Genomic DNA, 14725 nt, shown 5'->3' on the forward strand with positions numbered 1-14725 from the left:
TTTCTGATCAAGTTTTTTATTTATTTCCTTTCTATTGTGAAATTCTTAACATAGCTCCTAATATACATATATACCATATATATTATACTCATTATACCTAACTTACATTGTGATAAGGAGTAACATCACATTCCAGCATATTTGAAAATATATTATTTCATTTATTTAGAAGGCATTAAATTATCAAAATTATAAGCATTACTTTTTTCTTTTTTTCTTCAATAAATCACAATTTCCTCATTACAATATCCTAGCAACATACCATGTCTAATTGTTTCATCTTATCAGTAACTGCAGCCATTGCAGACTGATCCAGTTATATTTGTGCTCAAAATAATCTACAATATTCAAGTCTTTACATTATGATAAAATTCACACAATAATTCGATTTTAATTGTGTTTTTTTAACCAATATATATACTCATCGAAAATTATACATGCTCCTTATACAGGCTCCCATCAACTACATATCCCAGAGATCTTTGCCAGTGTCTAATCTGGTCATATGACCAGGCTGTCGGAGCAGGTGGTTCAGTCATATGATGTGAAGGGAGTCTGAAGAGCTGCAACATCCTAGCTGAATCGTAGTTGACATCACAGCCTGCATTGAAAGGTAAAACAGGAGGAATACCTTCTTTTAGCCCGTTTTTTTGGTCAGTTCATTGAAGGATACTGCAGCCTATAGCAGGCAGAGGAGGAGGTGGAGAAGGAGGAGGAGAAGGAGGAGGAGGAGGAAATGGATGGCAGGGGTAAGGGGGATGGGAGGCCATCAGGGTTGCCGTGGCATTCCCTAGCCAACAAGGAAGCACAGATGTTTGCACTGTGTAAATGTGCTGTAAGCAAACTGTGCCTGAGGTTGTGTTTAGGGCTGTGTGTATTTGGATGAATGAATAGATTATTATTTAATAACTGACGGAGTAAACAGCTGTGTATAAGTATAGCAGAATTAGAGGCTCCCCTAATAGTGGCATGTTGTTTTCTTGTTTCCAATCTATTCAAGTCTTAGGAAAGCATGTTTGGGTAATGTATCTAGCATGTTATATTTACTGTACATGAATGTTTTGATTTAGTATCTTTTTAATACTTTGCATATCAGTGAATGAAGACTTAGGAGGTGGGAGGATAGAAAACAAAGAGGAGCAGTGGGGAACAGAACAAAAAAACTATTTATTAAACATTAAACATTTTTATTTTTATTGGATATGGCATAAATCAATGTTAATTTACTCAGAGTAACTGTCCTAGGATTATTTGGTTGTACTCATTAATGTTTATTCGGTGAATCACAGACTCCTGTTCATTCTGTCTTTGTATACTTAGTTGCATTTTTGCCTGAATCACAGTACAAATATCACACAATATAAGTGTGTGATGTTTGCATAAATGTGCTGTAAGTGAAGTCAGAAGGGGAATTTGGATGACTTCCGGCCCACGTTGCATTAAAATGCAATCTTGATATATTTTCTGGATTAGTACATTATATGTCGTACTTGTATGTACAGTTTGCATCACCACATGTTCTCATTATCTGGATGCTGACTGCATATTCATTACATGTTGGTGACATGTAGGTCATTGAAATACCGGATGTCATAAAACCGCTGGCCCAAACAATAGGACACACAATTTCCTGTCCTAGCTGACCTTCTACCAACCTGACTCTTACCATTCCTAAGTAGATCTATGTATGTCTGACTAAGCTGTCACATGTCCACACTGCCTCCACTCAGGCTAAGCTAAGTGTGGCTGACCCTACTGTCTTGTTTGGCAGACCAGTTGTTCAACAATTGCAAAAGCCCTGTTAATCAAAACCTTAATAATCCTTAACCCTTAATTATAAAAGTACAGTTCAGCTCGATTATGATTTTTAAAGCTGACTGCAGGTAAGACTTTATACCCTTTTTCTCTACTTCTGAGCCAAACCGAGTACCTCTCATGATGACAACACAACTTATCCACAAAATTAAGAAACTAAACAAGTTGCGACTCACAGAATGTGCATTATAAGGACTAAAAAAAAAAAAAAAAAGAGGCTACCAGGTGTGAAATAACTGAATTTCTTGATGAGAATACAATAAGTTATGTATCATTTATTGTTTTAACTTTGGCTAGCTAGCACTATTTATTTCTAGCTTGAATAAATGAATGGTGAGGATAAAGGATTGTTGAGCCAAACTTTGTCAGGTGATCAGATGTCCTTGTTTGTGTGACATAATCCCTGTTATTGATGGCCTGTCTGCCAGAGTTTTAGCCAAGTGGTGTCAATTCTCATTCAGAGTTTGTGGGAAATGTCAAAGATTCAAGGTGAATTCATTATTGACTATGACATATTTATAACAGAAAACTGGACTCAATTGTCTTATGAATGTTGATGTCACCGCTGTGGTCATAGTGGCGCACACTGGTGTACTTGCTCATACGGTCATTTTTTCCCATTTATTACTGCATTATCAGTGTTAGCTCAGCTACCTTGCCTCCTAGTTCTAAATTTGGTTTATTCATCAAAATAATGTTTAATATTGTAAAACTAGAATAAAAGGTTAGGTTAAATATAGAACAACGCATTATGTGATAATATTTTTTATTTCAGTCAATCATGCAGAAATGACACTTTCAAAATCATGTTAGGTGGAGGTTTATTATTTTTTCAATTCCTTTGAAAACCTGGTTTGTTGTTAAGAATAGCCAGAGTGCATTTTATGTTGTTGCAATGTTTTTTCAAGCTCTTTCACCAACACCTTTAGACTTAATACTGGTGTAACAATGACCTATTTAACCTTCCTCCTGTGTTAGCTTTCTGCTGCCATCTCTTATGTTAGCGGGTCGGGGGCGACCCGTGTCTTAAATCAGCTATTAATCAGCTGTAAAACAATTAGCTATCATCCAATTTGTTTCTCATCTCTTGGTTACCTTGTTAGGCTTTCTTATCCATAAAAATATTGGTTTTAATATTTTTGGTGTAGACTTCTGGGCCTTTTTTTGTCAGTATACCCCTCGATTTCAATTTAAAAAAAATGGTAAAATGAACCTCAAGAGAATCATATAAATAAATAAAAGGTTGTTGTGTTACCTGACTATTACTGAGGGGTATTAGAACACATCTCTTAAATAAATTTGTTTTATTTATTTTTTCATTGTAATAATATTTACTATAGTAACATCTACGGTGTTCAAGATTTGTCATAGCAATGATGACTCTTTTGAGTGACAATGGCATGCCCGTCTTTGTTTGTTTTGTTTTTGTGCGGGTAAACTGGAAAACAACGCAAAAAGAGAATCCCCTAAAGCTCACATGATTGGGAGAGCACCTGGCTGTCAGTGTGTTTGCTGACAGTGCACTTATGATTTCAGTTTTGGCTCTAATTATTGTTTTATAATCTTATTTTTATAACTGGGTCGAAAACCGACCCTAACAGGTCATAATTTCAACCAGAGCATTTTATAATTTAGTGAAAACATTTTTTTTTTTTGAACTAGAGGTCAAGTCGAAAAGCCTTGATGCGATAAACAAATTCATGTGGTTCTTTTTATGCATTTAAAACTCAAAACAGGTCGCTGCTGACCCTAACACAGAAGGAAGGTTAAAATTAATACACACAATTCTCTCTCTCTCTCTCTCTCTCTCTCTCTCTCTCTCTCTCTCTCTCTCTCTCTCATTCTCGCTCAATTGATTGTTAAACAATGCAACAAATCCATCAATTTAAAAAGGGGATTGATAAGTGATTGATTATCAAAATAGTTAGTTACAGCCTTAATACATATAATGGCAACTAAATGATAACAAGAAAAAAGATTGAAAAGGATCAATAATTCTTGAGTTCATCTTAAATTTGGACCTAAATGGTGCCATGGACAAAAAATGCTTGAAAAAATATTAAAGCTATAAAAAAATCATTCATTCATCAAGCACAATCATAATTCTCCATCCTGCATTAAGTGATATTAATATATTATTTGATTTAAGCAGTTTGGTTTGAAAAGAAAGGCCAGCTTTCACCAGCTTTTACGGTTCAGACATTTTTGTGATATGATGATGTGGTTGTAAGTCTGTGACCGTAGTGGGGAGACACACCAGGACTGTCAGGACTCTCAGTGTGACTCCAGTAACATGATATCCACAACCTTCTTTCAGTTCCTTTTATTCCAAAAATATTTACATGCGGCTCCCGTTCAGAATTGCCATCTGCTACTGTATTTGTACAAACAAATGTTTATCCTTTGGGAAAATACTAATCAGTCACATTGAGATGATAATCTGCTTTGTCCTGGTATTTCCTGGTATTTTCCTGGTATTTCAAGGTATATTTGTATTAATAATCCTGAGAATATGTCAACTACCCACTGACCATCATATAGGGCAATAATATAACATAAGCACACTCTTTCCCTACCACACATCTCCTTACAATAAACATTTCCCTATTGGCCTGGGATTGTGTGTCCTCTAGATGATTTCCAATTTTCTGTTGAGCCATCTGAAGTCTAAGTGTCTTCTTCACACAACATGAAGCAATATGTGCCTTTCGACATGTCATCAAGTCATTTCTCTGTTGTCATGGTTTGAGTGCTACATGGCATAAATGGTGACTTCAGCTTGAAAGTATCACTTCTGTTCTTGTGCATGCAGAAGATACAATAAATTAATGACATTTACTGTATTTCCTGCATTAACAAAAACAGAACAACTGTTTTGATTTCTCCCTTCGCCCCATTTCTCAACAAAGAGTAGAGCAATTTCTCTCACAGGGCTCTTGTCGATTGATTTTGAATTCTTTTTTTTTCCAGTGTGAAAACAAACTGAACCAGAAGTAATGGCTCATTTACTAATTTGGACAAGAGCAAAGACACTTGCTAGGGAAACTACCTTATGCTCCCAAGCACTGAGCTAAAATAATTCTAACTGCCATATGGTCCAGAACCAAAACTATACCTTCACCACTAAAAAGGCTTGCAAAATGGTAAAACCATCAGTTGTTGTTTGTTCCATATCACTTTTTACATTGTCAGCTTTCATAGACAGTGCAGCCTCTCAGAAATGCTATCAGTGACCTTTACTCTTGATATCACAAACAGTTGCAGTAAGAATATAAGCATTTGCTTACTGCCAAACAAAACATGATGGAGATTAGTATGTGGTAATAGACTGTGGCTCATTTTACTGTATGGCAGTAGTGTCTTTGAAGGTTGAGTATCATCTGAAAACCTTTCATAGGGGCAGAAAGGAAAGAGAAAGACTACTACTGGTTTAAATCAACCATCACAATACTCAACAATGACAAAGAAAAATAAGGTTTTTGCAATGTTTTCTAAATTTCATCTTCCATGTCCTTCTGGATTAAAGCACATTAGAAGAAAATACCTCTTGGGAATGATCCTACAAGCTTGGCTACTTTCTTTTGGAAGTTTCTCCAATTCTTGGCAGATTTGCTAGAGCTCAGCCAAGTTGGAGGGAGAGTATCAGTGCACAGCCAGGACTTATCCTGAAACCCCACTCTTGGGTTTTCTTTGTGGTATGCTTGACTTCATCTTTGAAATGTAAACCTTTGGCCCAGCTTGAGATCCAGAGCACTCCAGAAAATGTTTTCACTCAGGATTGGTCTATATTAATCTGAATCCAGTTCCCGCTCTATCCTGACTAGTCTGCCAGTCCCTGTTGCAGAAAAACATCCCCACAGCATAATACTGCCATCACCCTGTTTGACCCTGGGATTGTATTAATGAGATGGTGTTCAGTGGCTAGTTAATTCCATACACAACCATTGGTAATTGCGGCAATGAATAGTTCACTCTTCATTTCATCAGACCAGATATTCTTGCTTCTCGTGGTCTGAGCCAAGGTCAGACCTGATTGGTGGAGTGCTGCACTGATGGCTGTACTTCTGTAATGTTCTACCATCTCTACAAAGGAATATTGGATCTCATTCATAGTGAGCATTGGCCATTGACCAAGTCAAAGCTCCTGTCAAAGCTCAGTGTCATCTACAATAATGTGTGCCACTCTCTTGCGAAAAGGAGCTGCAGTCCTACAAACAGTATGTTTTACTGGAGAGGGCAAGCCATTGATAAAGTTCCCAGGCCTGCCTGTTGTTTGTAAGGCCAGTGCTGTGTTAACCACAAGCTGTTCAGCCCATAATACACAGCCTGTTTGGCTCTTGAATAGCTTAGTGAAAAACAATTGGCCAGCTAGAAGAACAATTGCTGACAGAGGTAAGCCATTGACTTAAACTTTCAAGACAGTGTTTAAGATCCATTTGAATTAGAAGATTATCTGTGGAGTGTATCTGGGTCCCTGGACACATCCAGGTATTTGGCCCTTTTCTCAGCGCTTTCCTAACTGGAAATTGTGTTTGCATTCAAAGTCAAACTGTCCATCCAGATGTGAACACACGGTCTACTCATCACAAATATTAAAATGCTGGATTTGAACATGCTTTTGCTGCTGCATTGATTGACATGTATTTTAATACAGCAACTAATTGTAAACAAATGTAAAAAATATACATAGTAATGTTGTGTTTGTGTTTAACATTATATAATAATAACTTTTTATTATAAAGTGCTTTTCCAAAGTGCTTTACAATGACCTTACATTCACCCATTCATATACTGTTGGCAGGGGCATACCATGCAAGGAGCCAAATTGGACATCAGGAGCAGTTAGGGGTTTAGTGTCTTGCTCAATAACATTTGACATGCTCTCTTGGAGGAGCATGGAATCAAACCAGGAAACTTCCGATTCCAAGATGACTAATCTGCCATCCAGGGCTACGGCAACATAAGGATCAGATGACTCTTCTGGAAAAATGTTTAGGTTGGAAGTTGAGTTGAATTGGCCACAGTGTGATATTAGAAGACCATTTTGGTCTTCTAAAGTTAAAAGGCAAAAAGATCAGAAATTAATAATTGTGTCATAAATCCTCCAAAACCACACCAAATACACAGGAGGGCAAGCCATACAGACCGGATCTAGTACCTCTTAAAATAAACACATGAACTATTTTGTACCATATATGATGTCCTCTATGTGTTATCATAATGATGTTTGTTGTTAAACTTCAAAATTTAAAGTTAAATTTCGATTTAATCGTGTATTCCATGCATACCTATGAAGTTTTTTTTAGTAAAAACTTTTTTTCATGAGTCACAGAAATTCCTGTTAAGTGTCCCTCTAGCTTCTGATGCTTATGATTACAGGTCTCTAAAGAAGTGGTATACTGGCAGTGTTCAAGGAACATACACTGTAGATTTTTTAGAGCTCTTTGGACATTGTTGCCACAATTTGCTTATTATTCTTGGAACCAAAATGCTCTATTGTGCTGATGCAAAACTGTTATGCATTGGGAGCAGTTGAGCTGTATCTCATTGCTGCTGGAGCACATTCAGCATGTTGAGCAGATTTATTGTATTCCCCTACTCATCTTGCTGTCTGCCGGATTGGAAACCCCATTGATCATATCAGATTGGTTAAGTAATTGATTGTTACTGGTTATTAACCTCCAAGAACTTTGGACCCGCTTGCGAGCAACTTAAAACAGCCTGTAATCAGTCACAAATGGCAACCGCTAATGAAATTAGTTCCTGGTTCTGCCTCTCAACTTTGTTTGTTTCACAAAGTATTGGCAAGGGCATAGAGATGCCATGGTTTACTCTCCCAGGAGAATGGAATGATAGCACAACAGAATGCAGATAATGAGCTGGTGTGTTTGTGTTTCTCTGTGATTACTCATGTGTCTGACCAAAATATTAAGATGGGGACAAGAAAAGTTTTACTTGAAACTGTTCAGATCCTGTCTGAAATTTTTTTTATTCTCACACATTTTGTGTGTGTTTGCTTTACAATGTATTTCTGCAGGCTATTTTATTTGCATATTGTAGAGTTTTTGGGTGGCTGGAATTAAGGATAATGCTTTTGGCATTGTTCACTAAATTCAAATGCCTTATATGGAACACATAATGGATACATTTTCATAATCATAGAATTTTAATTCATTCAATGTTTTTTAAGACTTCAAGACTTTCATCCAACTGAGAGGTTTTATTTTCACCTGAGCTGACTGGTTTGTTTTTACCAGGATTAATCAAAAAGTCCTCAACCAATTTGACAAACTTGATGGCACGGTCGAGCATGGTCTAAGGAAGAACGCATTCAATTTTGATGTTGATCTGAATGGGTCGGATCTACAATTTTTATTTAAATGACTCATGTCAATGTTTCAATTATTATTATAACCCTAAAGGATCCGAGCAAAGCCTCTACTAGCTCTTATCGTGTGTTTCGTCATAAGCACGAACTGAAGTGCAGGGAAAATGGAGCCATTCTTTCATTACATGAAGATGAGGCTGATAGATATGCTGCTTGTTCATTGGTGGAGCATACTGTATATTGCCAGCAATGGGGTTCTCCTTCTGTTTGGTTAATTTTGTACAAGTAAATACCTCTAAACCTAGGCTAGAGTAATCTTTCAATTTATCTCTGTACTGGAAAGACAGACATGATGCTGATGCACATCTGTAATCGAAATTTCATAAAATGTTTGTCTGTTCCTTAAACTGGAGCTAATTAGCACTGAACCTCATCCAACAGCCTGTTCAGCTGCCTCTGAAATTGTGATTTCATCCTTCCAATGCCCTATTTCATGTCCTGTTTCCTCCATTTCGTCCGCCTGCCTGTATCTCTCATTTGCCACACCCTATGGAGCTAATTTGATTACAATATCATCACTCGTGGTTGCTTTCAAAGAATTGTACAGATTTGCCCTTAGTTCATCAGTCAGCTGAGGCAGCCCAATTGTTAAACAAAGCAAGAGCAGATGGCTGATGTGCATTGTGCTTTAGAATGCCTCTGATAAGCTTGTCATTGTTCTTCAAGAGTCAGTTTTTGTCAAGGCTTGACTCATATATATTACCAATGATTCTGCACCATGACATGTAAAATATGTATTTCTCTTGTAGCTTGTTGATGTGGTGCTTCAGGAAGTGCGTACTCATGCTGGTTTGCCGATTTTGAAAGTAACTAAATGCATTTACTAAATTGCTGATCTGAACTACTAGTCCTAAACCGTGGACATGTACTCTTTCCATTCTGTGCAAATGTGTAATTTATAATAGTTTATTTTATCTGCAGTTTGTAGTGGCTTTGCATATAAATATTTATACATAAAACTACAACATTCTCATATATTATATGCATGCATACACTCAATATAGAATTGTACATTATGATTATTTAAAGTGCTGTTTGCCTGCAAGGACATGGGTCCTCCCTCAAGAGGCTGCATTGTAAATCTGTGGAAACCAAAGATGATTTACTTATTAAGACAGGTAGGAGCAGGAAAAACATTTTGGCTATAACTTTTGCTTTTCCACTTCCTTCAGCCTTTCACTTTACCTTATCAGTGCAGTAATATTTATTCAAATGAGAAGGAAAATTTAACTCTTTACTCTTTACTCTCTTTACTCTGTTCTCAGTTCAGAGAATTATCTACTCCTTTACGTTTGCTTCATTTCAAAGCGGTCTGTTGGTTTAAGCTACTCACCGGTATGTCATAAGTATGTGGTGTATGGGGGCGTGTGTGTCTGTGTGTGTGTGGGTGGGTGGGTGGGTGAGTCTGTGTGGCCCTGCATACTGGGGACTGGTCTCCTCCATGGGGGTTATGTAGCCATGGCGATAGCTGTGAGCAGTTGAGAGAAAGCTATCTCCAGGAAGTCATAGCCGCGGGGTGAAGCATATGTGGCATGAGGATGGGACCAGAAGGCTGCGTCGTGGATGTCCAGTTGGCCATCTGTTATCGTCCTGCAGCCAAGAGCCAGGAAGCCCCCCAGAAATCACACAGGAAGGAAGACATTTCTAAATGCCAAAACCCGGGACAGTACTCAGTCCCCCTGGGAGCTACTCTGCACATCGTAGACACTGAGTTTCAGACACTTTCAATGGAATTTCCAGAAAAACATCTTCGATTGCAGCCATGACTTCACGTGGTGCATTCATTGGTGTATAGAATGAGGCTGCTAAAGTGGAAGCACCACATTATGGCTCATTCTTTGGCCAAAGATCATTACTCTTCCTCTTCTTGGGCCAAGTCCTCAGGCTAATCCAACCCACTCCAAACAAGTAGCCCATTACCAGACCATGGCACCAGAGGCCTGTCCAGAAGGCCTGAAGAGACCGGTTGGCATTATACTTTTGTAGTGACGTCACGCTGTGAAACATATCTGGGTCCAGTATGCATGAAATGAAAGGTTGGATGTACTGTTGGTCTAATTTCAAATAAGTTGTGAGACAGATTCAGCACTTGTGTTTCTGCTTTATATAGTTTATATTACAGTGCCAGTCATTATGTTCGGCCAAGTGTTGTGGCTGTGTCATGAATATTCTATCAAAATTTATGCAAGTTTCACTAGTGCATTACCACCTGTGACAACCACCTGGTGAGCAAAAATCTTCCTCATTATTTTGAGCATTTCTGGATGGTGTCCACAGGCTTGGTTGGCAAAATAAAATGCAATATAGACCAGGAGGAGAGTCTAAAATCAAAATCAGTGTAGAGACTAATTAAACTGATACTCAGAGTGTTTGATAGTGTGTGTTTAATAGTGGAGGCTGCTGCAATTTATTAATAACAGGCTATTCTGCACTATGTGCAGTATGGGACAGCCTACAGACTCCGCCACCTATCCGCTCGATGTCCTCATCTCATCAAATGTTTTCATGCAAGGGTTTCTGTTTTGAATCATGTCATGTCAGATCTCAAAGATTTGGACTTTACTTTTCTTAGTGCAATAACAGAAGTGACTCCATTTAGAATCATTCATTCATTATTCAGCATCATTTACAAAGGTTTTCTTTAGAAAGGTGCTTTCTCATGCAAGCCATTGTAAACAAGGGTGTCCATCACAAACTCGCGGATTGTAGACGGTGATATATTTATTCAAAATCTACCCTGCTGCCATTTTGAACAATAAAATTCAATAAAATATAAAATCCCAATGTGAAGTAAACATAATGAACATTCCTGAAAAGGCACCACAGTTTATTGGGTTCTTCTATAGAACATGCCCCATCATTCTACAAGTTTCTTTTTAAAATAAGTTCTGAATATTCATGGAAAGAAATCATGGAAAAATATACTGAAAACAAACCAATGGCTCTTTGCAAGTAAAAACTATATTGGCATTATGTTTTCCAAAATATTAAAGTTTCCACCAACAATGTGCACTGCCTAATTCCAGGCATCTGGAAGCTGCTAGATCACAATAAACTCAAACAGCATATTAATAGTTGAGTAGCTGAGTACCTGCAATTAGATTCACCCTTTTAGTATTATAGAGACGAACATTGAGATGACTACACGCACACATGTTATCAAGACCCCCTTTCCGTTTTTTGTGGTCTGTGCATGGATTGTGATTGGTTCATTCTTTGTTTGTCGCTGTAGGAAAATGCTGCTGGTGGTCATTTACGCCACAATACTGCTTGTGCCTTTTGTGCAAGCTATGTAATGCAACATCCATCTTTCTTTTTTGCTATTTTCATTTTTTGTTCTTGTTATTTAAAAATAATACAATCAGCTGAGAGTGCTGCCAAAAAGCCTGACTTGGAGATATAACTGTAGGTAGGTGGATGTGTGTTACACAACCCGGGGGTAACATAATAGCTACTTTTTCAAAGGTCATATTAACAGGATGCCAGAAAAGGCTCCAGCACACTTGGGTGTCCTTTAAGGAAAGGCCAGATAGAGCGACAGAGAGAAAAGACAGAAGTGTTCTTAAGCACAGATCAGAGGAAGGAATTTGTGGAATAATGAACACTTTTCCCTCAGGACTATTACCTGTTCCACGCCACATTTGTACGCATGGTAGGCAGTGGCATACTGCAGAAACTCTCATCCTGACTTCGACAATCCAATCAAATAAGTGCAGAAAAGACAACCTTTTAGTCCTTTCAGACAAATGAAAGCAGCATAGTGCTTCAACTCTCTGAGTGAAGGTCACCTCTCACTAAAACATTCCCGTCTTGCTGTGTGACATGAAGGTTCTCTTTCTGTTAAGTGTTATTGATAATCATCTAACTGAGTCATTGGTTGTGCTCAGACACCTGCCTTACTAACCAAGATGCAGCAGTTGCCTTTCAGTCACAACAGCTCATGAATCATTTTGGTCGATTGGACCTAATACCCAGGTCATCTTTCCTGATGACCAAAGGTTCTTATCTCCCCCAATCTTTGGTAGTAGATTATTTTTAGTTTTTGTCAGCTGCCCCTGATAAAATTGAATTTGCAATTTAACAGAGATATTGGTCATAACTTGGATTAAAAAAGTCCCATCTCCAAACTAGTCAGATTTTAATAATACCTGTAAATTATTCCAATCACTGGTGTTTTTGGCTGTAAACATTCAATTCAAAGAGTGTCTATCGTCAGCAGAGGCCTGAAAACGTTTTACACAATAATGCAATATCCCATCAGTCATGGAAGTAATCAATAATGGAGAAATGAGCATATCTGTACCTGAAGCTAGGTTTAAAAGGCTATTTAATACGAACACATTTCACAGGAAAAATAACAACCAACCTATATATACATGCACTGTATTTACTGTATATATAGCGCGGCAAGGAAAATGAATGAGGCGATACTTCTTCGTATCGCAACAGGAGAATGAGTGTCCAGATAACATTATTGCTACATTTTAATTTTTTATCCTCCATCAGGTTTGACTGTGTGTCTTTACTGCGACTCTTCGGTCTGGTTGTTGTTGCCGGTCTGACACATGGGAGTCGTTAGCTTGGCTAGCCCCTAGTTTAGCATTTCAAGCCCAGTCCAAGCAAACATTGTGCATACAGTTGTAGGATATTTTGGAGATAATTTTTTATATAAAAGAGGGGAAAGAGGAGAGAAGGAAGGAAGGTTAAACTTTATACATAGACCCTGAGGTAGAGTACAAGTAGATTGGAATTGCAATGATGTCATAGGGTACATACAGTTCTTACAGGATTATGTCAAACAGCAATGTAGGCAAGTAGAAATTGCATCAGAGAGAGAGAGAGAGAGAGAGAGAGAGAGAAAAAGAAAAAAAAACAGAGACGGGACATCCCACCCAGAAACCCCACCCAACCGCACAGTCACACAACCCCCGTCCTGGCCTGCCTAAAATGTAAAATAAAATTAAAAGGAACTGTTCGGTGTTCTGGTATTCAGTCACTGGTCAGGCATAGCCTGTATATCTGTGAAATAAGAGAGGAAAGGTTGCCATCTCTGATAGAACTCATCAGTGTGGTCCCTCATAGTGTACTTGATTTTCTCTCTGAATGAAAGTAGGCTCCATTGAAGAAGACACAGGAAGTCCCCACTTTTGAAAGAGAACAATAAAAACGCCAGATTGGTGTTTGCTAAATGCATGTTACCAAACCACAATGCTGAGAATGTTCTTTGGACAGATGAAACACAATTAGAGTTTTTTGGTGAGTCACATCAACTCTATGTTCACATGATAAAATTTAAGTTTTCAAAGAAAAGAAAACCAACCCTACTGTGAAAAATGGAGCAGGCTCAGTTGTGTTATGGAGTTGCTTTGTTGCTTCCGGTATAGGGTGTTTGAAACATCAGCCATATAAAATCATCAACACAAAAATATGCCTGCTTCTGTTTGGTCAACATTCTACCCATCATAATTCGGTGGCTGGAACTGCTTCTCTGTGGTGGGCCATGTGATGTCAGGTGGTATAGACAATGTTGCTACTTGCAACTGATTTTCAGATTTTGCATCGGTCAGTCGGGGAGCACAGTCGACTCTTTGCGAGGGTCAGCTTTGAAAAGAACTGCTAGCAGCAGTAAGTCCGACCAACAGCGTTTATGTCGACAGAAATCAAGCAGTGGGAGGTTGCTGTACCTAGCTTTCAGTTCATCATCATGCTGCAGCTGTATTATTTGGTATTGTAGGTTATTCCACATTACACGGTGTAGCAAAAATGTTTTAAGTCATGTTGTTCACTTTTCACGTTGTGGAATCCTTCGTTAAATGCCTCATTAGTTAGTAATTGAATTTTAGGCTGGGCGGTTTTTTCAACAAACTAACACTGAAACGTTTATTTTTGGTGCTAGCAACTCCACAGTGGCAACGCTGCACTCTTTCACAAACACTCCCTCTGAATAAGGCTTCAGCTTCTTTGCGATTAGATTGGTCAGGACAACTCATCTAAATAAAGTTGTCTCTGTCACAGTGACGTCTCGTGAAAGCAGCTTGTGATTCTAAACCCTGACAAAGAGCATTGATTCCTAACTCCTAACTCATTGAGTGTAGCATGTGTGGAGCTGTAGTGACTCTCCACATTGGCCTTTTTCATTACTGCTAACACATCCCGACAAACTAGGCACATCGGTTTGTCTTTCACACATGCTAAAATAATTGTATGTCCATTTCACTTGGAGAGCTCGACATTCTGCATCATTGTTTTTCCTATGCAGTTCCGATCTTTTGCTAGCCGCAAAGTTTAGAGGGGTGACGTAAATGGACCTCATGTGGGTTGGTCAAAATGGGCTTGCTGAATTTGAGAGTCACAGTAAAGGCTTGTATTCATATATCCAAACAGTGACTGTTTGGATATATGAATACTTGTTTATGTTGGTTGTCAAGAACAAAATGTCAACAACATTCATGTTCATTGTTTGTCGTGCAAGACAAAGTTGTATGTTGGCCAAAATATTCAGTTTTGAAAATCTGGACTGAA

The 14725-nt window shown here is 38.2% G+C and overlaps 1 protein-coding gene across 1 annotated transcript in view; it reads left to right on the forward strand.

Moving 5' to 3' along the window:
* Positions 1 to 543: 543 nt before the first annotated feature.
* Positions 544 to 14725, forward strand: part of tsnare1 (T-SNARE Domain Containing 1) — a 131004-nt gene continuing 116822 nt past the window's right edge. The window contains exon 1 of the mRNA XM_076148512.1: positions 544 to 613. The gene's annotated coding sequence lies outside the window, so the exon portion shown is untranslated. The remainder of the gene's footprint in view (positions 614 to 14725) is intronic.

Source organism: Genypterus blacodes, unplaced genomic scaffold (assembly GCF_046128005.1).
Source record: "Genypterus blacodes isolate CSIRO-AG114 ecotype Tasmania unplaced genomic scaffold, CSIRO-AGI_Gbla_v1 ptg000040l_1, whole genome shotgun sequence".
NCBI lineage: Eukaryota > Metazoa > Chordata > Actinopteri > Ophidiiformes > Ophidiidae > Genypterus > Genypterus blacodes.